Genomic DNA, 14,215 nt, shown 5'->3' with positions numbered 1-14,215 from the left:
AATTTGTGTTTTCTTCAACCATGCACACTTCTTACTCATATATGTGTTCCCTTAATTCATAAGTTAAATACCATACAAATATGAAACTATGAAGCTCATATAAAAACTTGGACACCACATTAACAAATAAATAAATCTAAAGAAGAAAAATGTAAATAAATAGAAAAATATAAATGATTCTTAATGATATGTTATTATCAAGGTGTTTTTATAATTAAGATAACCAAATAAATAATAAACTATCAAGGTGTTTTTGCCAGGAACACGGGATTTTTTTTCCAACTCGAATTCCACCAGATTTCTTTCCTATGAGATTGATTCGTGGTGAAAAAAATTAGGTTTCATGTTGTTGTAAGTGGTGTAGAGATTCAATTGAATTGAAGTATGTGTAGAAAATCAATTGAATTGAACTGAATTGGTGTAAAAAATCAATTGAATTGAATTCTCAGACACGATTAAAACAATAATTGAATTGGTGTATAAATTCCAAGCCGTCAATAAGCTAGTCAAAGAAATTTCAGGGAATTAAAGTATGTGTTTATTTTGTTTTGGATGTATACAGCAGAAAGGCCAACGATGGAAACACGTTGTTGTTGAAGGAAGAGGAAGAGAGAGTGTGAGATCATGGTGTGAGAAATGGTGAAGGTGTGATGGGTATTTATAGGAGAAATTTGTGAAGATTTTGGTTCATAAAGTTTAAGGACTCTTAATTTTGAGTCAAAAATGTGTTCAAAGGGTTTTACCGGCCAGCTAGTAAAACCCTTTGAAAAACGTGTTCCATGAGTTACTCTTTCCTTCCAAAACTCTGACAGGTTTCAGATTATATAATCCGAAATTATCAAAACTATTCAGGTTAAAATAAGTCAAACTACACAATTTGTAGGGTGAGGGATATTTTGGATTATAAAATCTGAAAATATTACGTACAATATTTTTTTTGTATGGTCTCATTGCACCGACAATTTCTGTGGTCCACAATGCCCAAAAACTTCTAAAAATAAGTGTGCCTATTTTCAAACTAGTAAACCACACAACAACAAAAAAAACCCATGGAAATTTCTATGATTGATCTGAACACCAAGCTAGATACAGTTTCCTACAACGGAAGAAAATCACCCTATTGTTCTTGACTCTCACTTATGTCAATCTCTTCGAGTAGAAGGACCAACTGGATCGAATCAACTGTCAACTCAACCACATAGACACAAGAAAGGTGGATGGGGTTGGGTATCGTCGTCCATCGACCAACTCAGCTGACATTGTGTAGTTCAGCAGTTGAAGCTCATGAATGACGACGATGTGAGAACCATGTTCTCGAACTTTGGTCATTACATTACTAAAGGACAGATCGATTTGGACGCTTCATTGATCAGATATGTTTGATAAATACAGAAAAGTTTGATCCGACCAAGCAACTACGAAGAGATCAGGGCTCTGCTGGAGGGACCAGACGAAGACATTAATTTAGCTGATATGTTATATATTATGTGTTATTTTATTACGTGTTTTATGTTGTTGAATTATGTTGTTAAAATCAATATATCTATGGTCAGTTAACCTGAATTGTCCTAGAATATATCTATGTTTTATTTTGTTTTTTCTCTCTTCTTCGTACAAATTTATTTTTGGCTACACCTAAGGAACACATTCAAGAAATACGAAGAGAAAAATTGTCTTCTGAAGATCTTCATCATGTTGTCAAATATCTATCCATTGAACTTTACGGTAAAGATGTTAATTTAAGAACATAGATAGATAGATAGAAAATATAGATCCTAATCATGCTGTCAAATATACCAAGATATATAGCTTTCAAGGCAGGATCATATTATATAATCTGAACCAGTTCAACACAAGTTTTTGTGTGGTCCACATTGCACCGACAATTTATGTGGTCCACGATGCACAAAAATCTCTATAAATAAGTGTTCTAGGTTCATTTGTGGTAAAACACAAGAAAAAATTCTCAAAAATCTTCTGAACGATGTGAACACCAAGAGGTTGCTATAAGCTAGATTGTGTTGTCTTGGCAATGTAAATATGTTAGTTGACAAGGCAATATGATACAACTCAAAACAATCCACTTGAAACACCTTATCTTTCATCATTATGTTGCAGATCTGATTCGAAAGATGTTATTATAAACTTGATCCAGTTGACCTGCTGATCAAAATATGTTAGTTGGCAGGTCAGCTGCAGCAAGTACAAAAGTTTCGACACTTCTGTTATTGTGTTGTTTTAAGCTGTTTAATTATTTTTCTACCTTTTTTTAATTTTTTCCTATGTCATTCACCGTGAAACCTACTAAAAATCAAACTTAAACACAATCTGGTGCTGTTCGGATTGTATAATCTGAAAATATTACTAGGGATTCAGATTGTAAAATCTGAAACCTCCAGATTAGGTGGACTCTGGCGTTGAACTATGAAAAATGTTTCCTTTGACTGTAGTTATGATCTAGTTCTAGTTTATGGCTATAAATAGCATTGCATGCTTCAACAATTTCTTTCATTCTTCACTTCCCATATTTTCTTACTCTTTCTTAAACATTTTTTAGTTTTTTAGCAGTGTTTATATGTCATGGTCCCTCCTGACCGTTCATAGAATCCTTGCAATTGCTTTGCATTTTTTGCACGGATTCTACAACGATCAATAGAGACCTTTGACATCAAATACAACACAGAAAATGTAGTTAGTGTAATTTCAGATTTTAGAATCCGGACATATGGTATTTTTGGAAATTTTATGGGGCGTGGGAGAATAGCATAGGGTGGGAAAAGTAAATCTCTACTTTTTTATATTTGAGATGGTGATCCATTGGATTTTTAAGATAAGTGGATGAATTGGGCCCATCCATTTTTTTAAGGGTATTACTTTTCCCACCCTATAGGTTTCTCGCGCGCCCTGCTTTTTTTTCAAAAATGCCCTTGTGCAGTCTGGATTTTAAAATCCGGATTTATGTTTACTATTTTGGATTTTATAATTCGGACAATTCTTATGTATAATTAGCCATCAGACTCTCTCACATTTCAGCAGTTTTGAGTTTTGCTTTTAAAAACAACAAAAAAACTAATTAAAAAATGCTAAAAACCTGTCAAATAAAATCATAAAAATATAAAAATATCACCGAAAAATTCTAAAAATCAAATAAAACTAGTGCAAATTTTTTCGGATTTTTCTCAGAATATGAAAAATTTAAAAAAATGAAAAATGGGTCGAAACGACTAAGAACATGTAACAATGACTCAAAACAGAAGGATGATAGTTAGAAAGATTAATATTGTTCCCTAAAATGACTATACATGTTACAATCATGTTTAAAATATATGTTGATACAGTTCGGATTATATAATCCGAACTGTTTTTCCCTTGAAAAAGCGTGTTTAAGTGTTCGTATTATGCATCTAATCCGGAAAAATCATGTAGCATGCCCTATTTTTTGAAGTTTCTGGATTACAAAATCCGGAAAAATCCGAATTTGTGAAAAACTCAAATTTTCATCCTATAACAAAGGAAAAACTGAATGCGGATTTTAAAATCCGGATTGCATAGGGGCATTTTTGGAAAATTTACAGGGCGCGCCAGAATTCTGCAGGGTGGGAAAAGTAATACCCTATTTTTAAATAGATGGATTGAATCTTATTCATTAAAAAAAATTATTTGGTGGATGGATTGGATGGATATGAATTTGATGGATCATATTATCATCCATAACATTGAGGGGGTTTTGCCTTTGTTTAGTTGTAGTGCCCCTACCGAAGTGTTGTTTTTGTTCGCTGTTTGTGCTCATCTTTCATTGTTCATGAGGACTGTAGTCTAATCTAATTTGATTTTAACAAAAAAAAAAAAAAATACACGCATTTCCCTTACACAAGTTGCACTCTACCACTAAGCCAACATGCATTTGTGACATATTAACCCACCAAATAAATATATCAAAAGTTCTTCTTCAGAAAGAAAAAAAAATATATATGGAAAAATTATTTTAGGGGTCATTTATCATATTTATTTGTAACAGTGAGTCCTTAATTTATTTTTTGTCTCATTCAAATCTTTTTTTTTTAAATGTTTGCAAGTTAATCTTTTTTTTTTATTTTCATTAAAAACAACATTAATGAGGTTAGCCACATATATTAGGGTTGATATTTTTAGGTTTTGGTTTGAATTTTTTGAGTTTGATGAAAAATATGATGATGGTTAAGATGATAAACATATGAAGAAGAAGACGAACATTTATAATATTGTATAAAATTATTTAAAATTATTAATAAAAAAATGAAAAAAGGGTATAAAGTATTTGAACGGAATAATGGACTCAAGTGTTACAAATAAATAAGATAAAGGATTTGAACGAGACAAAAAAAATATAAAAAAACTCAATTGTTATAAATAAATAAGTTAAAGGACCCTTTGGAGTAATCTTGCCTAAATATATATTGTCAGAGTTATTTATTTATGTTGTTATTTTTTCTTTTGTTCTTTAATTTGCACATTAAATAGTATTAGTTCTCATATCAATTCAATTAAATTCAAAACAGTTTTAGCATGAATCAAACTAATTTCAAACAAGGTCATAATATATGTAAGGTCTAGGGTTCGAACTCCGTCCATACAAAAAAAACTAATGTCGTACAAGGTCATTCTTGAAAACTTTATCACCGCACCAAAGAAGCACATTTTTTTTTTTTGAAGGAAGCACGTGTGTTATTAAATAGTCCGAATTTGCTTGAGTTGAAGCTTGATTTATTGGACTTATCCTTTGATTTCTCCTTCTGAAGATCAGGGCAATCAACAATGAAATGTCCAGGCTTCTAATAGTTGAAGCATCCCTTCTGATCCTCTTTCTTGGAGCCTCTATAACCACCTCTCTTGCTCAGGAACTTCATGTTCTTCTTAGCCAGATATTGAAGCTTACTAGAAAGCATAAAACTAGCTCACATAAATAAAATAAAATCTCTCCTCTATAATCACAATCTTCATCACGATCGATTTCTCAGAATCGATCAAATTTAAAACGCAATCTTCATCATAATCATCACCATTTCGCCATCTCCAATCTCCAATCTCACCATTTCACCATCTCCGATCAATCTCCGATTTATCACCATCTCCGATCCATCATCATCAAATCTCGGATTCAACATCGCATGCACCATCGCCGATTCATTCCTGGTTCACCGAATCCTTGATTCAGCACTGAATCTCTGGTTCTCACTTTTCCACGAGCTCACATCAAAAGTGTTCTCCGTTTCGCAACCGCCGCCGCATTTTCTCTGATCTGTCATTGATTTGAGGTATCTAAAACTTTGCTTAACTCGTATTTTATGATTATTTAACTCAATTTGTTGTTCTGAATATTGCAATATTATATGTCAGTGATTGATTATGAATAACGAGATTATGATTGTGGATGAGTTGAAGCTTTTTCCTAGATTTGATTTTCAGTTGCAATTGCTATGTTTGATTTGATTTTGCAATTTAACATGTGTGTGAATACGGATTTAGGCATTTAAAATGATAATAAGTAATAAGTTATAACAAACCGATGTCAAAATGTTTGTAGATAAGCTGTAAGTTATTTTCAAAAGCTATCTCAGAGAGCTTATGTAAATAAGCTAAAAAACAACACATGGACACCTCATAAGTTGATTCTTTAAGTCTTACAAATGGTCTCATAAGTGCTTATTTCTGTAAATAAGTTCACGTAAGTCAATCTAAACAGGCTATTAATTTGTGAAATAAGCTTGAAATAAGTGCTTATTTCCACATTAATTAGTTTTGTGCTTAATAGATGAAATAATTATGTAATTCTAGTTTTGCTTTATGTTTTTGTCTCTGATTTGTGGTCTTAAGTTTTGAATCCATTCACTTCACATAGATTTGAAGTTCTGACGGTTTGTGTCTAAATTATATTTTACAATGTTTTGTGTTGAGAAGTAGTGGCGAATATAGCATGTCGACATGTCGGTGTTTAAATGTTTAAAAAGTGGACATAAGATCAGTGTAATGTTTGTGGATCTTTCATATGTTGTTCATATTAGACATTTGTGTAAGGCTTTGAATTGGTGGAGAACGTGTTAGGAGTGGTTCTCTTACAAATTCTAATTTTCTGTTTCTTGGATTATGAATTAAGTTTGATGACATAACTTATTATGCAGGTTAGTCATAGAAGTTAAGTGGGAATCTAACTAGTTAGACTACAACCTAAATGAAATAATAGTGTAATTCAACTTAGTAAAAGTATAGACATAGGACATCCCTATATTTACATTGACATTGCCATTACTTTAATGCTAACCTTAGGTGGAGCACTATGCACCCCTGTTACAATATGAAACCCTGTTACTTTATTCATGTTGGAGTATAAGTTTTACATTAAAATATCATTTAATGAAGCTATGAATATTTATTAATTGTATGCAAGTATGTAAGGTGATACATAATTCTTGTTCGAATGTTCTGAAATTTTGTGTGTAATATTAACATGATAACTAGGTTTGACTAATGGTTTGATTGGTTCTGAACTTCTTGTTCGAATGTTCTGATTCACTATAAGAAAAACAAGTTTTAATATGATATGTTATGATAATAAGGTATAGTTCTGTTTTACTAGATTCCCTTGATAGTCATGAGACCCAATCGAAGTTGGATGAAACATAGAACAAATCCTACTGATCAAATAACTGAAGAATTCAAAAATAGAGTTGACGAATTCATCAAGATTTCTAAAAGAGATCCAAAAGTTGCTGATGTCTTAGGTCGCATTTTTTGCCCATGCTCTAAATGTAAGAATTCTAATAGGGATAAAACATTCTTGGTAGCGAAACATTTGTATAAAGATGGATTTATGGAAGGTTATACAAATTGGATTCTTCATGGTGAAGATCAATGGGGGGAAAGTAGCTTAGCATCAACTTCCCATCATAGAGACTAGGAATCCCTATGTAGATATGGTTATAGATGCCATGGATGATGATCTTTCTGAAGATTTGGAGGAGGATCCCAATCCATCAGCTTCAAAGATTTATTCTTTGCTAAGAGATGCTAATGAACCACTATGGGATGGATGTCTTAAGCACTCAAAATTGTCAGCTGTAACTCAACTTTTGAATTTAAAGTCTGAGTTCAACAGGAGTGAGCGTTGTTATGATCGAATGGTTGTCATAATTAAGAGCATGCTTCCTGAGTCAGAAAAGTTGGCTGAAAATTTTTATAGATCAAAGAAAATGGTTGCCGAGTTGGTATTAAGATACGAGAAAATAGACTCCTGCCCTAATCATTGCATGTTATATGATAGAGAAAACAAGGATCCAAATGTTTGCTCTGCTTGCTTAGTATGTGGGCACCCACGGTTCAAACCAAAGGTTGGATGTTCAGCAAAAGGAAAAAATGTGCCTCTCCATGTTGCGATATTTTCCCATTATTCCTAGACTCCAACGCCTATATATGTCTAAAAGTACTGCACAGTATATGCGCTGGCATGCAGATGGAGTGCGTAATGATAAATCAATAATCACTCATCCTGCTGATGCCGAGGCTTGGAAACACTTTGATGCCATATATCCGAATTTTGCACTAGAGCCTCGTAATGTCAGGCTTGGCCTTTGTACAGATGGTTTTAGTCCGTTTGGTTTTTAAGCTACTCCACACTCGTGTTGGACTGTCTTTGTCACACCATATAATCTTCCACCAAGTATGTGTATGAGAAGAGAGTATATTTTCCTTAGCCTTCTGATCCCGGGACCAAAGTCACCAGGTAAAAGTTTAGATGTATATCTTAGACCTCTTATTGTGGGAAGATGGGGCAAACACTTTTGATGCTTGGAAAAGGCAGAATTTTACCGTGAGGGCAACATTAATGTGGACAATAAGTGACTTTCCAGCATATGGAATGCTAAGTGGGTGGAATACTCATGGAAAACTTGCTTGTCCGTATTGTATGAAGCGCACTAAGTCATTTAGACTAACTCATGGTCTGAAATGTAGCTGGTTTGGTTGCCATCGCCAATATCTACCACTTGAACATTCATTTCGTCGTGATCGAAACGCTTTTACGAAGTCAACAGTGGATAAGTCTATTCCACCACATCGACTAAGTGGGGTTGAGGTCATGAATAGAGTGAATAAACTTCAGGAGTTCGTTTTTGGGTTGTCTTCACATAATCCGAAGCAACCTGGCCTTGGTAAAGATCACAATTGGGTGAAGAATAGCATCTTTTGGGAACTGCCCTATTGGTCTAATAATCTAATACTGCAAAATTTAGATGTTATGCACGTTGAAAAGAATGTGTTTGAGAATATTTTTAACACAATCATGGATATAAAGGGAAAGACAAAGGACAATGTCAATGCAAGAATGGACATGAAGATAATTTGCAAGCGCCCCTCCTTAGAGTTAATAGTTGAGAATGGCAATATCAAAAAACCGAAGGCAACTTATGTGTTGAATGATATTCAAAGGAAGATGGTGTGTGGATGGATCAAACAATTGAAATTTCCTGATGGGTATGTATCCAACATTTCACGTTGTATCAATGTCATAGACGGAAAAATATATCCGACGAAAAGTCATGACTGTCATGTTTTTATGCAAAGGTTGATTCGTCTTGCGTCTCGTGGTATGTTGCCAAAAGCTATATGGAGGGCATTGACTGAACTTAGCTTATTCTTTGAAGAAATATGTGCAACTGAATTACGTGCTGCAACTATGGAGACTGCAGAGCTTGCCATTATTGAAATAATTTGTAAGTTAGAGAAGATATTCCCCCCAGCTTTCTTTCATGTGATGAAACATTTAGTTGTACATCTCCCATATGAAGCGAAGGTTGGAGGACCAGTACAGTATAGGCGGATGTATCCGTTTGAGAGAGGCATGTTATACTTGAAAAGTAAGGTTCGAAATATGGAGAGAGTTGAACGATCTATTGCAGCAGCGTATATTTTAGAAGAGATTTCGAATCATTCTTCCCTGCATTTTGATCCAAAATTGCAAACAAAGCGTACTATAGTTCCTAGAAATGATGACAGTGGACATAGTATGGTTGATGAATGCTTGTCTATTTTTAAATACCCTTGTCGCCCTAGTGGAAAAGGTAGAAACAGATTTCTGACAGATGATGAGCTTCACATTGCTGAGACTTATGTGCTTGTAAATTGCAAGGAGGTTGAACCATTACTCCAGTAAGTTTACTCTATAACTTTGTAATGAATTTTCACATAAGTTACAATAAATGCTAATTTTTATTATAATCGCAGACAATTTGAAGACTCACTAAGACAAACATATCCTGATATCACTGATGATCAAGTATTGGAACTTCGGGCAAGGACTTCAATGGGTGGATAAAACAACAAGTCAGTTCCCTCATTTACTATTTAACATACTCTGTTAAAATTTACATTTATTGTATTGAATATTAAAATTACTTGTCTTTATAATGATTTATATAGGAGAGTTCTGGCCAAGTTGAGGAAAAATTGATTCGACAGATGAGCTATGGTCCATTTAAATATGGGTACAGATTTCACACCAAGGAAAATGGACAGAATAAAGCTACAATGAATAGCAGAGTATGTGTTCGAGGAAGCATATATGGTGAGAATGATCTAGACGATTATGGCATTCTTGAGGAGATATTAGAATTGTCTTATTTAGGAATTCAAAACAAGGTACTTCTTTTACGATGTCACTGGTTGGACCCAATTAATGGTGTTAAGGTAGATGTGAGATATGGGTTAGTTGATGTTAAGCCCAAATCGAAGCTTCAAAAAAATGAGCCCTTTGTGTTAGCTTCACAAGCACAACAAGTTTACTATACAATGTACCCACAAAGCAATGGTAGAGGTAGTGGGGATTGGTGGGAAGCTTGCAAAGTTAGACGAAAACTCTTCGTTGCTGAGAGCTTCAATAATGAACACGCTGATTTGAATCAGCTGGATGCTAAAGATTATTACCAAGATGATGGATCCTTCGGAACACCTGTGGTCGTAGAAGATGAGCATGTTTTCTTATTTGATATAAATTCCCCAATGGAAGAAGTTGAAGAAAATGATATATATAATCTAGCGGGAATTCCATTTGATGATGAATTCATAAGTGAGAGTGAGAGTGATGATAGTGAAAATGATGATTCCTTTGATGAAGATGAAGAATTATATGATTCAGATTCAGATAGTAGTTTGTAACCTCACCTTTTTTCAATTATATAGATTCAAATAGTAGCTTGTATCAGTTTGTTGTTTATTGGTCTTTCATCGTTTTGTTGTTTATTGTTTATTGATTCCTTTGTTGTTTATTGTTTATTGTTTTACGGTTTCATTATGTATTTATTTCCATCAAATTGAGTTTTTAACGGTTTAATTGTGTATTTATTTTGTAACAAAAATAAGTTCAAGTTGTTTCTAGATATCTTAACATGGCAATCCGAGGTAGAGGAACAAAGCTTGGTAGCGGGAGAGGTCGCAATCCACCAGAGCCTTCCCCATGTATATTAGTTGGACCAGATGTGGTCCTTTTGAAATTAAAACTGAGATACTATTTGCATCAGCTTTTTAAATTATTTTCCTCAATGTATATAGGTGTCCGGAATGACCAAAACAAAAGGCAGAAGCTAGGGATAGATGATGCATCAAAGCAGAAGCATAATTACACTTCTGATTATGAAGATACTAATGAATACTACCCATCCAACGATATTGAAGATGCAGGAGACAATCACCAAGCAGCTGTTACAAATAATGTGAAAAAATGAAAAGGAGTCAGTTTTGGAATTTCCAACAATTTGAGGCAATCAAGCAGAGGAATTAGACATGGTCAAGGGAGAGGTCATAGTGATCTATCGGAGTCTTCTCAACCGTGTACTGGTTCAGCACTACCACCACCATATACGTCATTTTCCGCATCTGATGCAAATAATGTGAAAAAAGGTAAAGGAGTCAGCTTTGGATTTTCCAACAATTTGAGGCAATCAACTGGAGGAATTAGAAATGGTCAAGGGAGAGGTTTTACTGATCCATCGTAGCCTTCTCAATCATGTACTAGTCCAGCAGCACCACCACCACATATGTCATTGTCCACAGGTAGCGTTCTTAATTTTGGATTTCCTAATTATGCTGGATTTCCTAATTCTGCTTAGAATAATTCTGATTTCTATATGCTTGATCTACAGAACCATCTAACTATAGTGGTTGGCGAAGTGTTCATTCCTATGGGAGGGTTGATAAAAGACAAAATCATGGACTGACTAAGGCCGATGAATATAATGCAAGAAAAGGTATTGAATTGATTATATCTAAAGGCAAAATACAAAGTGTCCAGGGTATATGAATTTAATGTATTTGGTTTTATTATTATGTGAGATTGGCATGAATCTGCTTAGAATAATATTGTTTTTGTTTCTGTTTCTGTTCAAATATTGTTTCTTTTCTGCAATTCTTAATTAAGAAACTGATATTCTTATACGTTATCTTAATTAAGAAACAGATATTCTTAATTAGTGATGTAGATATTTTGTGCAAAATACAAACTGATTATATCTAAAGGCAAAATACAAAGTCTCAAGTTTGAAAGCCTTTCACATATATATTTTGTGCGAGTGAGATAATTATAGGTTATCTTAATTAAGAAACTGATATTCTTAATTAGTGATGTAGATAGATAAACATATTCACAAACTGATAGAAAGTAATGAAATACAATCAGAAGTATGCCTAGTCCTTTCATAAGTCCTTTCTTAATTATTTGATTTCATTCAATTCACGTCGTTATCTTGATATAATCATTGCAAAGTGCCACAACTAATTATGGTGGTTGGGATAGTGCTCACACCACTTTTTATTGCAAGAATGATTGGAAAAAAAGGCAAGATCAAGGTGTGGTTGTGAATGATGAATACTATGCTTATGATGATTGTGCCTACAATTATGGACGACTTTTCTGTTTTTGGTAAGTCTTTTGATCAATGCTTGTTCCATCTAAATGTTGTACTTAAAAGATGCATCAAAACTAACCTTGTTTTGAATTGGGAAAAATGTCATTTTATGGTAACCGAAGGTATAGTTTTGGGGCATAAAATAAGTGCTAAAGGCATTGAGGTGGACCAAGCTAATATAGAGGTTATAGAGAAACTTCCTCCACCTGTTAATGTTAAAGGAGTAAGAAGTTTCTTGGGGCATGCCAGTTTCTATCGGCGTTTCATAAAAGATTTTTCTAAAATTTCCAAACCCCTCTGTAACCTCTTGGTCAAAGAAAATGAGTTTAACTTTGATTCTGAATGTCTAAATGCTTTTTCTTTGATTAAAACCAAGTTGGTGACTGCACCAATAATCATTGCACCCGATTGGGATTTACCTTTCGAAGTTATGTGTGATGCAAGTGATTATGTTGTTGGTGCAGTCCGAAGCAATCATCATTTTTAAAAGATGTGATAGATTAGTCTTTTTATTTTTATATATGATAATTCAATCTTACGAATATTAGTTATTAATTCATATAATTAACTTCTCGTACATCCCACAGGTCCAACTACTAGTTTAAATTAAATATGGTAGACTATATCTTAGATAAACGTGCTATTTTAGTTTATAAATGTCAACAATGGAGTTATCTTTTTTTACAGAAAAATAATAATAAAGAGATTAGAGTATAGTTAAGATAAAGTTAGAGAGAACTGAGATATATACATAGTGTTTCCAAAGAAAAATATATAGAAAGGTGAATGATATGATCCAGTTGCACATTTATAGTAGTTTTCTTAGGAGAATTATTAAATAAATTTATATAATAAAATTTAAAATTTATTGCAATCTCTATAAGGCCATCAAAAAAAGATTCAACAAAATCTAAATCATCAACTACCTTCTCTATATGGCCAGCCTAAAAAAAACTACAATCTCTATATTTCTATGTTTATCTATTTAGAAAGTATACTTGAGTCATTCTTAAACTTGAGTTATGCATGTGTCACCTATAAAAAACCTTATCTATGAACTAAATTTGAGTTATTCTTAACCATGAATTATATTTATGTATCGCCATTAAAAACATGCGTTTAAAGAGGGAAGAACCTTCAGCAGAGGTGATATCTTTATTTTTTTTTTGTTTGGGTTTGACTCTAAGGTACAGTTAAAACTCTATAAATTAATAATGTCAGGACCGGAGAAATTTATTAATTTAGAGAGTTATTAATTTATCGATAAATTAATAATTATTAATTTAAAGAGTTTTTAAATAATTATACTGTACATATCAAACAAAAAGGCAAATTAGTCTATGCCTTTTAGAATTACGTTGCAGCGAACCTTGGGACTCAACGTAAATTAGTAACTACTGTGTTCATATGCATTGGAAATCAATAATGACTTTTGAAGTACAGTAAATGTAAACAAGAGGAACAAATGTCTTCAATGTATTCTTAATATATTTTTTTCAATTTCTATGAATTATTAATTTATGATTTTCTTGGGACCGAAAATTATAAAGGGATCACCCGAAAAATTATTATCTTATTATTTTATCGAGTTTTTCAATTTTTTACATTGGCCCAAGTCGGGACCGGACAAATTTATTATTTTAGAGAGTTTATTAATTTACCGAGTATTAAATTAAAGAGTTTCTACTGTATGTGTTTCTGCTTAAGAAGGCTTTGATTCATGTCCCCCTTCTTATTATTTTGTTATAATTCACTATTCGACTGCATTTCTATTTAGTTTTGCATTTAAATTTTTATTATAAAAATTTTCTTAAAAGAAAATTCTAAATAAAAATTATTTTTTCCAACAAACATTATTTATTTTCAAAATAATATTTGTTTTTACAAAAGGTTGAAAATTTGAGTTGGAGAAAAAGTTGGACCTCAGCAGAGCCCGTCAATAAATCAACAACAGTGGGCCTGAGACCCAATATAGATTCACTCAAAAGAAGAAAAAAAAACACGAGGCTTTATAAGAGGCCTAACAAAGGGGGCTTTTCAATTTGAGTTTTTTTGGACAGATGTAAACCTAACACAAACCCTTCATCTGATAAAACTCTTATAAATGTTGAGTTGCGCTTACCTTCACAATTGCAAATTCTTGCGGCGCATCTGAAACTTTATCTTCCTCCATATCCCTGTTATCTCATATTTACAGAGATTTGGTAATATGATATTTCATTATCTATATATTTATCACTATTACATATTTAAGATATATTCTCACACGCACAAATACAAATTTT

General features: G+C 32.9%; 1 long non-coding RNA gene and 1 pseudogene across 1 annotated transcript; both read left to right on the top strand.

Moving 5' to 3' along the window:
• The first annotated feature begins 8,197 nt into the window (after nucleotides 1-8,197).
• LOC146914782 (uncharacterized) lies at nucleotides 8,198-10,238 on the top strand (annotated as a pseudogene).
• Nucleotides 10,239-10,345: 107 nt separating this feature from the next.
• LOC146914781 (uncharacterized) lies at nucleotides 10,346-11,330 on the top strand. Its single transcript, XR_015014392.1, has 3 exons — nucleotides 10,346-10,485; nucleotides 10,579-11,079; nucleotides 11,169-11,330. It is a non-coding gene; the product is annotated as an uncharacterized LOC146914781 (long non-coding RNA).
• Nucleotides 11,331-14,215: the final 2,885 nt, after the last annotated feature.

This window comes from Medicago sativa, chromosome 6 (genome assembly GCF_051527215.1).
Source record: "Medicago sativa cultivar Bolivia chromosome 6, Bolivia_mono, whole genome shotgun sequence".
Taxonomy (NCBI): Eukaryota; Viridiplantae; Streptophyta; class Magnoliopsida; order Fabales; family Fabaceae; genus Medicago; species Medicago sativa.
This window is presented reverse-complemented; position numbering and strand designations above follow the sequence as displayed.